Raw genomic sequence first — 15,916 nt, 5'->3', positions numbered from 1 at the left:
TCCAAATCTAAATGATTGAAGAAGAGAAAAAAGAGAGACAAATTAAGAGGATGTTGGTTGTCATTTTTCAGTAATATTCTTCTTGAAGGGTTTGTATGAGTTCTGCTTTAGTTTTTTTTCCTTTTATGTCCACTGTACTACCAAAAGAATAAATTCTAATATCAAAATCTTGTAAACTCATTAGAACCCTTGAGTTTGATTTTGTGCTCTCTCTGTCTTTATGCATTACTCTCTCTCTCTCTCTCTATACATATATATATATAGCAGTGGGTTAACGAACAATAATGTCTTATCGTACATTACGTACCTTCCAGAGCATTAGATTAAAAACACGCGGTGGCAGTTTCGTAAATAACCCAAAAATAGTTCGCGATCAAATTCGTAAATTACAAACCGACTCATATCCAGATTCGGAACTCGTCGCTCTATCTCATCAAATTTATCACAGCTTAAAGTATGAAATCTCTAAAGTCAAAAATCAAATCAAAATCGAACGTCGTTGAACATCAGAAATCTTCTAAATTGATCAAAAATGATGATTTAATCAATCGAATTGATGTGTAGAAGTATTTAGATTCATCAATCGATTATGAAATTGCGGAAATAATGCACTTAATCGAGCTCTGATTAGGGTTCAAAATATTACGTTTTAAACGTTCTGAAAAAACTAAAGACCTTTAAACATTCTGACAAAAAATGAACATCTTTAAACGTTCTAATACGTTAAAAAATTAGAAGTTCTGGGTATTAAAAAAAGTTTAGAAGTTCTGAACTTCTAAACTAACAAAAAAATCCATAACAAAAAGTTTAAATGTTCAAGTTAAATTCCTACCACTAAACATTCAAATGTTAAACCTTTGAACGTGTAAGGTCAAAAGTTTAAACATTCAGGCAAAAAAAAAATTAAACGTTCAACTTATTCGTTCAGAAATTTAAACGAACACCTTTAAACATTCTGAAGTTCATATCTAAAGTTAATCACATGTAACATGAAATTGAACACTAAAATCACTTCATATAATCTCGTAATCATCAAACAATTATCAATCGACCGTCAATTTTATCATCGATTCCATCATATGAACAAATATGGAATGTCTGCAACTGGGTTTCTATAAATGGCGTATTTTAATTCAAATCAATTGAAGTGTATGTCTGCAAATGATGTCGGTGACGATGGTTGAATCGATGCAACGGTTAACTAGGATGGAAACGATTTGAAATAACTTACAAATTTGCTACCGCATGTCTTTTGAAATCTAGGGTTGAGGGTGTTGCGTACATAATGTACGATAAGAGATTATTGTATTTTAACCTTTATCTCTCTCTATATATACACACAAACAAGAAACCACAAAGTTACGAAAAAATGGTCATCCCATCAATTGTTTATTTTTTTCATTTCTTTTAATTATAAGATTAGTGTTGTAAATAAAACATGGTGAAAAACATTAATAAAAATATAAAACGAATGAAAAATAATAATTAAAATCTTGTTTAAATGTGTTTTTCTCATATCTTTTAAGTTTTCTCATCATCATCTCTCTCTATATATATATATATATATATATGGGTGAGTTAATGTACAATAATCGAAATATGTTCAAGCCAAATTCACAACCTTTAAACGTTCAAGGTTAAACCTTTAAACATTCAGGTTTTAATCTAAAACGTTCACTCAAAACTCAAAAATTGATCGATTAAAAACTTCAAATTGATGATTATTCGGATCAATTTTAAGGTTAATTGATCAATTAGGCTCAACAATTTCAATTTCAGTTGGTCAATTTTATCAACTGACATGTGAACACAATTGATGGTTGTGACGGAAGAAGATAATGTTCATGATGGTAGAAGATGGTCGCGACGATGGACGGAATCGTTGGACGTGACGGATTGCTGAACAGTGATGGTGAAGGTGGACGTAATCGATGGGAGCAAAGGTGAACGAAGACCGGCTCGCGTAGTGTGGTTTTAGGGTTAGCATTGTTATTGAAAATCAATGTTTCAGAGTGTCGCGTATCTATTGTACGATAAAGGATTATTGTATCGGATCCTTGATATATATATATATATATAATTTTAATGGATAGTCATATTTCTTAATGGATTTAAACATAATGTGATGCTCTTTCGTGTGTGTGTGTATATATATATATATATATATATATGCCACATAGACATATCTTTGATAACTAAAAAGACATTCTATATTAATGGATGCTAGCTTATTTCTTTTTGAATTTTAGGCAAACTGTGATGCTCTTTTGTACACTCACTCACATGTCTTTGATAATTAAAAAGATTTTTCTTTTTTAGTTTTTTAATGGATGCTCTTATTATTTATTGAATTTTAGGCATAATGCATAGCTGGTTGACAACTTAATTGTCACATGTTATATTCCTAATGTGACTATCCAAACTGCCTATAAATTGCAGAAACAGCTTCACACTGCTACAAACTGAAATTGGTGCTTTTTTTCATTATATATAGCATTTTATTTAAACATGAGTTACACAAATGCTTCCATTGGTTCCGGTTAGTCCATGATACTCTTTCTTACATAAACATTGTATTACACATACATGAGTATTTCATTACTACGAATAAACATTCTAAGGTTGTTGCTTATTTAGAAAATGAAACAAAACATGTAAGCAATTTTAATAAGAAAACACAAACATGCATTAATACCATTGTGCATCGGTTGCGAATATCAGGCAGTAGGGCTGCTACAAGGAGAGTGGAGTTTGGTAGGACTTACGTTGTGAGGCCAAAAGGGAGGCACCTTGCAACGGTTGTTTGGCTGCATGGTCTTGGTGATAATGGCTCCAGGTAGATTAATGTTGTTGGAAAATATTTACTTATGAACGGGTCAATGTAGGTTTTGTTTAATTTCAGAGGGGCCAAATCATTATGAAAAAAGGTAATTGATTGAACGGGTTAAATGATTGTATGTTTTTTGGTCACTTTTAATTGGTGATCGTTTATTAAGTTTCTTTTTGGTAGTTAGAACAGTATGTTTTTTTTTTGTGTAAACGATTTAAGAATGAAATCCGTGAGATTCTTATTCTGATTTACATGCTCCCTCCTTTCATAACCGATTTGTAAAATATTTGGTGATGTGAAATCATTGAAGTATTCGTCGTTGTTGTTTCTAGTACGTTTATGCTTATCTTGTCCCTTTCCATTACACACAAAAAAAATAAAAAAAACAAAGAAGGATGTTTTTTTATTAGAATAATAAAAATGAAGAAAAACTCAAAAAAGGGGAATATTGTGAATCATAATATTATGATAAACAATGGTGTGACATTTTTGACTTATTTACTGACACATGCTTCAATAAAACTTATGTTATGTCTCTAATGGGCCAAATAAAAAAAACTTTAAAAGAAAACTCGCCAATGGGTCGGGGCTTAAAACTGCCCAAAGCGTAATTTTGATGCATAACCTCTGAAATAGTTTAATTAAAAAGATACAATTATTCTTGCAAGTTAAAATTTCATAATTTACATACTAATAATCATTTATCAAAAAAATATAATTTGTTGGGTAAAAAGTGTTTTGGGTTAACCTAACCCAACCCAACCCAACCCGTACCTAACATTACTCGTTTGATCCATTATCTAACCCAACAAACTCATCTATATTGTCCTTATTTGAAGTACGTAGTATACTCAATAAAGATTTTGTGTATCTTGTTGCAGCTGGTCTCAACTATTGGACAACCTTCCTCTCCCGAATGTAAGCATATTGTCACAACCCGCCTAAATTTTGTATTTAAATAACGTCTTTTTAAGTGCATTCTTGTTCTGCATATTTGTTGTTTTTCTTTTGCCTCTATTTACCTTATGAATTTTACATTTTGCAGATTAAATGGATATGCCCAACTGCTCCTACTCGCCCTGTGACCGTTCTTGGTGGATTTCCTTGCACCGCATGTAAGATGTTAATCTTGAAAACACAAAATAATAGTTTTATTTTGTTTTATTTTATTTTATTTGAGCACTATCAAATAACCATCATGTAAGTTCTTGGCTCTTACTTTTGCATGATTACTCATGCAAATATAACTATCTTTTCCTTGAACTGTTAAAAAGTATTTAATCTTGCAATCCAAAGTCTAATGTGTAAATTATCAAAAGCCCATAAGGTTTTTCAACAGTTTTCCTTTTTATAATAACTATCTTACCATAAAGATGATAATTTGTCACATTTTGGTTTATAATAATAGGGTTTGATGAAGGAGAGCTCTTTGAAGATGGTCCAAAGGATGTTGAAGGTTTAGATGCTTCGGCTTCACACATTGCAAACTTGTTATCCACCGAGCCCTCAGATGGTAAATTTTCTTCCTTTTTTGTTTCACCGATATAAGTTACATATATGGTGAATACCCTTTTGGTTTTGTTACATATTTTAAGGGGATTAATCAAAAAAAAAAAAAAGTTGGTTACATAACATGGAAATTTATCCTTAAGATGGAAGACTTAAAAACTGACTTATGTCAGTAAAGTTATAGATTATAATTTAATATTTGAATGTTGAATAATTTATACGAGTTTAATAAATGGTACAGGCCAAAAGATTTAGGCCCAAATGTTTAATAACCAATTAAAACAAAAACTTTTGGCTAAATGTATCTGGCCTGACTTCATTATTTTGGGCCATTTTCTTGGTCCTAAGTTCAAGTCCAAATGGCAAGACCAAACTTATCATGAAAACGACAACTGAAACAACGAAACGGTTTTCAAAAACCCAAAATCCGAATTTTCGTTTTTTTTTTTCGGTTGAGTATAAAGTCAATCCAAACCGATCTCAATTCAGAGTATTGTTGGGGTCGAGTGAGTATATTTGCATCAGTGTCCTAAAGAAGTTTTCTTATGTATAATTGATCTTTTGTTTTCAACACATTTTTCAATTTTTATGCAATTATTAAACTTATAATGAAATCAAATGTGCCCTTTATTAAACTCATTGTAACATAAAAATTACCCTCTTTTTTAACAGTTAAATTCGGTATCGGAGGATTCAGTATGGGTGCTGCATGTGCCCTTTATTCTGCAACTTGTTTCACTCAGGGAAGATATGGAAATGGCAACCTCTACCCTGTTAACTTAAAGGCTATTGTTTGATTGAGTGGCTGGCTTCCTGCTGGACTGTAAATTACTAAAATACCCTTCCAATATCCGTTTATTTTTCAATATACCATAGGGTTAATTACACCACTTGTAACTTACTTTCATCTTTCTGTCATTGCATGTAAGAAAAAAAATGTTTTTCTTTGCAATGTATGCGACATACAGTTATTTTTGTCAGTGTATACAAGTAATCTTCTAGTACAATGGTGACATGGCGGTGTTGTGATATGTCACACCGTCATTTCTAGCATATAACTGTGAAAATGCGAAAGTTGCATTATTGTGTAATTAACCCTACTTTAGTAACTTTTTGGTTTCACAGATGTTTCCTTCTGTTACGGGTGTTTTCAATAGTTGACCAAGTAAAACACTCTTTTTTTCTACATTTATTTATTTAACTGAAAATTTAATTTGATGAATCTTTTGTAGGAGTTTGATAAACATGATGGAAGGATCACATGCCGCTATTGGACGTGCTGCCTCATTGCCTATTTTGATGTGTCATGGACTCGGTATGTATGTATTTCAAGCTTGTGGCAATTTTGACCCGTTTATGGATAAACTGTTCAGTTTTGGTTATGTTTCACCTATAGCGGGTCAAGTCCGACCCTTTTTGACCAATAAAGATTTGCCTGTTTTGACCCACCCTTTTTGACCAATGCATAACTAACAAAGTGATTTATAGGTGACGAAGTTGTTCCATACAAATTCGGAGAGAGATCCGCTCAGATCCTGAGCTCGGTTGGATTCACATACGTTACGTTTAAAACATATGAAGGGTATGGAATAAAATGACTCTTTTGCCCCTTTACAACCCCAGAAACAACTTTATAATAATCTTTTAACATATGATTTGGTCTGATTTGCACTGCAGGCTTGGGCATTATACGGTCCCTAAAGAAATGGAAGAGGTCTGTCAATGGCTAAATGCAAGGCTTCGAGATTAAATAATTGCTGTTGCAGATTGTACCATGAAGGGTAAAATGGTAATTGACGAATATAAGTAAAACATACACATTTTGAGTTGGGAAAATTAGTAGTTTTTTGACTGAGGGTATGTATGATATTATTGTATTTGAGTTCTTGGTGTGAAATAATGATACTGAGAGGGTTTGTTCTTGTGTTATTGCAAATTTATTGTTAAATTCCTATATTTAGTAGAGTTTGATTAAGTGTGTGTAAAATATATACTGATTTACTTAGCTATTTGATTACTTATTCTTTGTTTGCAAAACCTTAACCACGGCTTTTAAAAAACAACAAACCAGACTAGCAAGATCGGAAGGTTCAGTTAGACCAGTCGTTTTAGTGGTTTGACGGATTGAATCAACTTATTTTTTAAGTTCAAAAGCATTCGTTTTAATATAAAAATTAAAAATGATAAATGTTACTAAAGACTTTTAACACATACATATTTGATAGAGCTCTTATTTATTTTATTATTTATTTTTTTTTGTGTGTAACTAACTAGTTCTAATTTCTAAACAATGTCATTAGTTTGCTGACATGAGCAAAGTTTGAAGTTGATGTGTTAAAAAAAGAGTTGATACAAAATATCTGAATATCCTTAGTTACAATTGAATCTGAAGTGTCAAATTAACCAACTTTTTTAACTTTGAAGATGAAATTAAATCTTGGTTTTAAGAAGCAGAACCCAAGCTGATGCAGTGTATTTACATAATGTACTTAAATTTCTAATAGGTTTCAATAACCACCTACTCAAAATTTATTTAGATAGTAAAACCTCTATATACAAGTTTCAGGCATCCGTTTGTCTTCGACAAGTGAAAATAGATGACGATTCTTGCTCCCCATGTACAGCACTGCAGAAAAAAAAAACAAAAACAAATATCAAAAGATCATCTTATGAAAGCTTAATAAATAAATGTAAATCAAGGACTCGTATGCATAAAACTTTTTGTACCTTCTTTGTGTTTATGCAATTATGATTATCTTTAAACCAAACTATTCACCCGAGCTCGCTCCCCAATATTCCATTCACTTAATCCAAGAATCAAGTCACTTTCATAAGCTTTAGTTGCTTCTTTCCTCACCAAATATTACTTCCAGTCAACATCCTCTTACGAACGTAACCTTTTTTTGTTCATAAACTGAAAGAACCTTTTAAGCACTTGTTTTGAAGCATCATCAATCTTGTTCGTGGTCAACAAATTCACTACGATCGAATAAGTGTGTGCATTCGCGGAGTAACCGGCATCAAGCATTCTATCAACATAAATTAGCGCTACATTTATCTCATTATATTGAAGAAACCCTTGAATAACTAAATTATAGCTAACACCGTCCAACTTGCAACCTCCAGCCAACATTTCTTGAAGCAAATCTTTTGCATCATTAAGTCTACCATTCTTGAAAAACCCACCCATTAAAACATTATATGTTTTACAATTAGGCTGCACGCGCTTATCATGAAGCTTACTAAACACTTTAAAACAATCATTGATTTTCGTGGCTTTACACAGACCGTCAATAAGACTCGTATAAAGAACAATATCGGGGCCTATACCTTTTTCTTCCATAGTTCTGCACATTTTAAGGGCTTTCTCAAGTTTCCCTCTTTTCAACAAAGAATCAATCAAAGTAGAGTAAGTATACCTATTTGGATTTGCATCGTTATGCTTTTGAATTCCATCAAAAAGAAGAAAAGCCTCTTTGTATCTTCCAACGCGACAACAACCATCGATAAGAGTCGTCCACGTCACAATATTAGGAGCAATCCCCTTTTGATACATTTATTTAACGAGATCCCACGCTTTATCCATCTTTTTCGCCTTGCAGTATCCTTTAATCAAAATGCTATAACTAACAACACAAGGCGTACACCCTTGTTTAACCATAGTATCAAAGATCTTTCTAGCGCGATTCACATTTCCATGTAAGCAAAATCCATGCATCAGCGCAGTGTAACTAATCTCACTAGGCATACATCCTTGTGCAATCATTAAATCAAAAATCTTTTTAGCTATCTTAACTTCACCTACCAAGCAATACCCGTGAAGCAGTGCAGTGTAAGTATGCGTATCCGGTTTCTTACCTTCTTTCATCATTTGTTCAACCACTATACAGCCTTCATCCACCTCACCTTTTTTACACAAGACATGAACTATTATGCTATACATTACTACATCCAAAGAGATATCTCTAACTTTCATTTCGTCCAACAACGAGTCTACTTCTTCCTGAAGACCTAAACCACAAAAACCTCGAATCGTCACAATATCCGGAACAACACCTTTCGCTTTCATTTCGCGAAAAACCTCCTGCGCCTTAATCACATCCCCTCTTTTACACAAACAATCTATAATAATATTATACTCGACCGTATCCGGCGGACACACCTTACTCTCCTCCAGATCTTTCAACACCTGCAGCGTGTTTAACGGGTCACCACTTTTACAAATCCCATTAATCAACGTCCCATACGTCACCCTTGTCGGTTCCAACCCGTTCTTCACAATCGTATCAAAAAACACAATCGCGCGGGACAAATCACCTGTATCACAAAGCCCTCTCAACAAAGTATTAACCACCGGACAATCCGGCTTACACCCAAACTTAATCATCCTCCCGTACACCGCAAACCCGACATTCACCTGACCCATATGACACAAGCAATTGATGGCGATACTGAAAGTATACCGATTGGGTATTACGAAAGAACGAAAACCCAACACATTATGCTCTCGAATGAGTGAAATTGCAGCCTCTTCATTTTGGCTATTTTGATCAGGATGTGATTGAAATCACGAACTGGTGGAACAGGGGTGGTGTCGATTAACAACGATAGGATTGAGTCTAATAGATTGTAATTCATGTGGGTGTTTATGAGAATCTTGGAATGGAAACTGGAACGGGTTAGAATGGATTGAGATTTAAGAAACCCTAATTTCAAAACGCCAGATTGGATCAACATTGTTTAATAATAATAATAATAATAATAATAATAATAATAATAATAATAATACCCAGATTAATTGGCATCTGAAGTGTTGGATTGTGTAATTGATTAACTGAATAAATGACGAAGAAGAAGATGATGATGTTCGAATGCCGAATGCATTGGTCGGCTGTTAAACGCAGGCAGGGTTTATTAGGGGTTTAAGGTTCAATGAGATTGACTTTGTTATTGGGATTATGTTTTTAATTTATTTTCGTGTCCAGAGCTGCACTTTTTTAATTCCGTTGTCTCAACCTAGTCAGTCTATGTCGTCTTAATCAGGTTCACGATGACTTCGGAGTCTGGCCTGGAGGTTTCCTCGGGAAACCTGTTGGATATCAAGAAGTCTCAAACAACACAGGTTTGAGTGAATGATGTGAATGAAAGATTACTGATAATGAAATATATAACGAATTGTGATTGTGATAAACAAAGTATATATAAAATGAAGATTATCTTATTAACGAACTGAGTTATTTACAACAATCAAGAGTCCTATTTATATACAACAACCTTGACGGTTAAATAACTGTAACCCTAATTGACATCGTTACATAAATATGAATTAACATAAATGACCCTTGTTCTTTTGACTTCACTAAAAATACAACTAATACATAATTACATAACAGACCCTTTATAATTAATTTCAACACTCCCCCTTAATTATAAAGTGGGTCTTCTTTCTTTATTCTTAGAATCTTCTTCTTTTAATCCGAACAGCAGCTGGTCCGGTCTTGCCTTTGTTTTCTTCAATGTGGATCTTTCTACCTTGTAGCACATCAAAACTCCAATCTAATGTCTCCAAATAGAGTTGATATAATGTCTTGATTTCTGCCTCCATGTCAATATCAAAACCCATATTGACAGCCACTCGTTTCCATGCGTTTCTAAAGGTAACTCTTTTGTATCCTCCTTGTAGTTGTATCAACATAAATAAGTCGAAGAGGTCGACTTCCTTCCCATTGCTTAAGTAAGGGGGAATGGGTCGATTGAAACGTGATACCATACCAGTTTAATAAGTCATAGAAGTTTTCTCTAAACTTATCTTTGAATCTCTCGATCAAAGAATGGATCTGCAACATGTCTAGGAACTTCATACAATCATCATATAATGCTATATTTTGAGGGTAAAATACTTCTTCTTTTTCACTATCTTTATATGCCATCAAGTCTAATGCCTCAAAATAATTTTCTAAACCAACTTCTTTTTGTTTAAACTTGTTCCTTCATTTGATCCTGACCCATCTGGGTCTGCAAGTTTTTCGTTACTTGTTGTCCCTTCAAGGTGCTCATCACTAGCCCTTTCTTCATTTAATATTTTAATATGGCATTTACGTCCAATTAGGGTAACCTCATACCTTTGTTCTTTAAGTTGATCCAAACTTAATAAATTTTTATTCATGTTGGGCACATAATAAACATTAGGAATAAATTCCTCTTTCCCATGGATATTAATTTTAATAATGCCACCACCATATATGAACATACATATATGTTCATCAACTTTAGTTACTACCCCAAAAGATTTCTTAAAGTTTGTAAAAAATAATCTATTTCCTGCATATGACTATCTAAGCATGTGTTTACAAACCAAGCTTTGTCCCATGTTTGAAACTCGGTTCCAACAACCATGTATTCGTTAGTTGATGAAAGCATGGATCTGTTTACGATTTTTGTTGGGCATTCATACGAAAAATGTCCAACATCTTCACAAATATGACACATAATAGAAAACTTATCTTTTGGAAATTCTTGTTCGTTTTGAACCTTCTCCTTTTGTTTCATCATATATCCCCTGAATCTTCTTCTTGCTCTCTTTGCTTGTTGTTTTGTTAGTCTTCTACCACCTTTATACAATAACATATCATCTCCAATAGTTAGCCTTTTATTAACTTTTGCAATCTCCATGTTAATACCTGGGCCTGCATCATTTTTCCGTGTTGCGATTGTCATGCCATCTACATGAATTCCATGGCCTTCATCTTTGCCATCTTCAACCATTCCTCGGTTGGAATTATGGACGGTCTCTTGTCCATCAATACAAGACTTTTCTCCAAATCTTGTATGGTCCGCTACACCACGAAAGTTTTCGCCTCTGCGAATGAAAGTGGGATTGTTTCCTTGTCCCGACTTGATGTTTCTCAAATCATTAATAATGCCCTGTTCGTATTTGGAGATAAGGCTAGGTTTGAACTTGTATTTATTCTTCCGGTCGGAGTATGAAACGGGCCTGGCACTCTGGCTTTCTTCTTGGCAAGAAATTGGGATTTCAAAATCACCGATTTTTATTTTCTTCAGACTGTTTCGCATCACCATCGTCTTCTTGATAAAGGATCGAATCTTCAACCTGGCTCTGATACCAATTGTTGGATATCAATAAGTCTCAAACAACACAGGTTTGAGTGAATGAAAGATTACTGATAATAAAATATATAACGAATTGTGATTGTGATAAACAAAGTATATATAAACAGAATATTATCTTATTAACGAACTGAGTTATTTACAACAATCAGGAGTCCTATTTATATACAACAACTTTGACGGTTAAATAACTGTAACCCTAATTGACATTGTTACATAAATATGAATTAACATAAATGACCCTTGTTCTTTTGACTTCACTAAAAATACAACTAATACATAATTACATAACAGACCCTTTATAATTAATTTCAACAAAACCATACCGTCGACTGCCACTTGACAGTAGTTGTGCCACCACAAGAGCATAACTCTCTGGTGTAACACAAGGTGGACGAAAACCCGAGTGGGCTCAGGATCCGAACTGACAACCTTGCATAAGGCCAAACTCAAATCTTTCGTTGCATTTATTTGGTATTTTTTTTAACTATAATTGAGTATTAAATTAATTTTTTAACAGCTGATACGTTTTTTGATTTGTCTATAACGAAACCGGCAACTTCAAGTCTTCAACCTCAATGAAAATGAAATTATTTTACACAACGTAGATACCACTAGGGCAAAGAATTCTGATAGTTTTTTATTTTAAATTAATGGAGCTTTTTAAGTGGATTGTCAGTTCAAAATAGATAACCCTGATAAAAAAAAACCATCAATTGGGTGGGTGGGTTGGGGGGGGGGGGTGTTCAAGGGTTTAAACCGGGGGTTGGTTAAATAAAATTGTCAGGGCCAAACGTGCCAATTTGAGAGGTTTTTCTAAAACACCCACTTGAAAAGAGCTAGTTTAGAATCAATTTGATTAACTAACAAGCTGAGCCCGGGCCAAAATAAGGTTGCTCGTTAACAGGCTTGTTTGGTTTGTTTTAAATATTGTCAGAATTTTAATATATATAAATTATAACCCAAAACGACAACCCAAATTTTAATATACATAAATAAAAATTATGTAGTTCATAAATTTTTGTAGTACATGCATGTCATAAATATGAATTTTTGTTTTTATACATGTCAATACGTGTAAAAAGTATATTTTTTTTTGGAAATAAGAAAGTTGGAGGACATTTTGACTAGCCAAAGTTGAACTTAACATTTTGGTCTTTCAAAATAAACAAATCAAATCGGCTCAGATAGATTTATAAATGACCCGACTTGTCTAGGTTTTCACTATTATCATATTTTTTAGGATTTTCATCTCGTATAATGGGGCTAATGAGACACACAAGTCATAACTACATATAATTACGGGCTTTAAATGTGTTTAGTCCGGGCCTTAGTGATTAAAATTATAAGGCACAAAAGTAATACTTTTTTTGGGTTGGTTTGTGATTATTTAAAAAAAGTAATGTTTCTGGTCCTTCTGGATGAGCATCGTCACAAATTTATTTTCGATGATTATTTAAAAAAAATAACATGTAATTAAAACATCAAACATTATAGTTTATCTAGTTTTGGTTCTTATACGCTTTTTTTTTATGTTTTGTATGATGTGGGCTCTGAAACTCTAGATACTATTGGGCTCAAGTTCCTGTTGAGCTTATTGAGCTGTCTGGAGCTTTGGAAATGCCCATGTGAGTTATCACATATTTTGTATAAAACTCATGAGGCGTAAGAGATTATTTAATATTTTAGTCAACTCGTCTAATACCTTGTTTTGTCTCATCTTCCCAAATTTACAATTCGTCGTGCTGATAATTTGAGTCTATTTTTGTATTAGGTTATTAGCAATTGTTGTTTATATGTTTTCTTCTTGATCGATTTCATGTTGAAATCAAGGTGCATTGTATTGATTCATTGTTTGAGGAGAGATCAAGTTATGAATATGTGTTTCTGACACTTTGGTTAGTGCTTACTTGGCCCCATATCCGGAAACGGTTCCAAACCCACTTCATGATCTCGTTCTCGGTTCAGATTACAACATCTTGAAAGAGAGTACTATCCCATCAATTTTATAAATCAAAGGACAAAGGTATGCGTTGTAAATAATCAAATAAGCTTACCTACTAGTTTATGTAAACACTATTGATTGAAGCCCACTAGATGCATGAACATGTAATTAATATGAATTGCATTAATATGGTGTGCAGTGAAGAAATTGATTGAAGAAAAAACTTTAAACTAATAACACTGAGCGGCATGGTTCAGGCACCCAGGGGCGGATCCAGTGTTTGGTTAGGGGAACGTTTGCATCCACTCAAGTCCATAGTTTCCTTTATTAATTTGTAACATAATAGGTCCAAAGACCCAAGTGATCCATCCAAAAAAAATTTAGTGACCCATTCATAACTATTTTAGTACCCCAAACTTAACTTTTTAAATTTTAAGCCAAAACGTTTAAGCCCAAATTTAATTTTGTTATGAACAATAAGAATTAAACCCATATTAGTTAATTGTGATAATGTGGACAAAATTGTTCTTACATCTAAACCTTTGTACATTGATAGTGTGCGAAAAGATAAAAGATTTGCTAATCGGTAAGGTATTGCGGATCTTGCTATAGTTATGGTGGAAATAAGGAAACATATCTTTTTCATTTGATTTGTCGATTATTAAAGCTAACATTAGTATTTCCTATTGCAACCGCAACAGTTGAGATATGTTTTTCGGCAATGAAGATCATAAGGACAAATTTACGTAATTAAATTGGTGTATTTTTTAAATGTTTGTGTAATTTGTAGTGTTGAAAAAGAAAAACTTTTTAGTGTTACGAATGAAGTTGTAATTGACCGTTTTCAAAATATGAAATCACGTAGAGGTCAGTTGTAATATGTATTTTGTTTATATTTAATGAAATTTATTGTTTACATTTTTATACGTAGTTTGTTTGATGTAAATTTTTTACTCGACCCGTTTCGGTTTGAGCCGACACATTTTGGTTTGACTTGTTTTAGTTTGAATTGACGAGTTCTAGGTTGAATTTTTTTTTCACCCACTGAATAATTTTCTGAATCCGCCACTGCAGGTACCGTCACGCGACAATCCAACGTGGCCAGGCGGCAATCGTGTAAGGCCCCGTTACCGGTAACCCTACTTTCGTGTTGGATTTACTCATAAACACAGTTCTAAATATCAGAGTTAATTAAAAACTTTACGCGGAATATAAAACTTTCATAAAACATTACATATCGATTCATAATCATGTCTTAAAACATTCCTCTTGTCTTTCAAAATCAAAACATAACTTAATAAACATATCAGATCTTCAGATGCCAGGCTTTAGTCTTCTGCCATGTGTCCTCCACTCAAGCCAGCTGTCTCAACCTACTCACCTGCGTGCATACTAAAAGTCAGCTACGCTGAGTGAGTTCTAGTTAATCATACAATACCATACAATACCATATTACATACATACGTACTTAACCTCATAACTTTCTTTCATACACACATAAGTACTCATGCCTTCATTCTTACTTACATACTTTCTTTACATTCATAATCATACGTTTTAAAGAGCCTTTCGCCCTATAACCTTACAGATATTATAAGGGTCTGGTCCCTAACATCACAGATATTATAAGGGTCTGGTCCCTAACATCACAGATATTATAAGGGTCTGGTCCCTAACATCACAGATATTATAAGGGTCTGGTCCCTAACATCACAGATATTATAAGGGTCTGGTCCCTAACATCACAGATATTATAAGGGTCTGGTCCCTAACATCACAGATATTATGAGGGTCTGGTCCCTAACATCACAGATATTATGAGGGTCTAGTCCCTAACATCACAGATATTATTAGGGTCTGGTCCCTAGTTTTCGAATATTAGTAGGGTTCGATTCCCTCTTCGTTACCATACAACCATACATCATACCTCGAGTATTATTAGGGCTCGGTACCCTTTTCGTAACCATACAACCATACAACCGTTATTTCCTTCTTTTATTAACTTTATTACGTTCATACACATAAACATACATATCATACTTGCCATATTTGTAACGTTACAACCTGACAGTACGTGCAATATCCGAAGATCGTTCACGTACCATCAAGCAATCATTCATACATATCACATATGGCATACACTTATCACTTAGGATAAATGTATTAACAACACATCAAGTATGCACACAGCCCCGAAAACATAACAAGGAATGGGGCTAGAAACTCACCTGGATCCTGTTACGCTCGCCGTTGATCGTAATTCCTTTCTTTAACTGGGCTCGGCTAACTGTATAATATTTACACATATCAATTAACTACTACTTCTCGTTTTGTATTTCTATCTATATATGACCCACAACGAACGGGGGTCCGGGGGCAGCGCCCCTGGCAGCGGGGTTCTAGGGGCGGCAGCCCCTAGCGGGGTCCAAGGGGCAGAGCCCCTGGCTGGGGTTAAGCTGCCAGGTCAGCTTGGAAAAATTTTATTTTCGATAACTGCCTTAACA

At 33.8% G+C, this 15,916-nt stretch overlaps 2 pseudogenes across 2 annotated transcripts; one reads left to right on the top strand and one right to left on the bottom strand.

Annotated features, from left to right (window-relative positions):
- Positions 1-1,869: 1,869 nt before the first annotated feature.
- On the top strand, positions 1,870-6,324 carry LOC143635028 (uncharacterized; annotated as a pseudogene). Its single transcript, XR_013153985.1, has 9 exons — positions 1,870-1,943; positions 2,495-2,836; positions 3,712-3,748; positions 3,876-3,945; positions 4,239-4,343; positions 5,012-5,162; positions 5,572-5,654; positions 5,828-5,921; positions 6,017-6,324. The product of XR_013153985.1 is annotated as an uncharacterized LOC143635028 (transcript).
- A 561-nt stretch (positions 6,325-6,885) lies between these two features.
- LOC143635020 (uncharacterized) lies at positions 6,886-9,094 on the bottom strand (annotated as a pseudogene). Its single transcript, XR_013153982.1, has 2 exons — positions 7,067-9,094; positions 6,886-6,965 (listed from the first exon to the last, which is right to left on the bottom strand). The product of XR_013153982.1 is annotated as an uncharacterized LOC143635020 (transcript).
- Positions 9,095-15,916: the final 6,822 nt, after the last annotated feature.

Source organism: Bidens hawaiensis, unplaced genomic scaffold (assembly GCF_021521415.1).
Source record: "Bidens hawaiensis isolate Kalapana, Puna unplaced genomic scaffold, B.hawaiensis_p1.1 tig00007388_1, whole genome shotgun sequence".
Classification (NCBI taxonomy): Eukaryota; Viridiplantae; Streptophyta; class Magnoliopsida; order Asterales; family Asteraceae; genus Bidens; species Bidens hawaiensis.
This window is presented reverse-complemented; position numbering and strand designations above follow the sequence as displayed.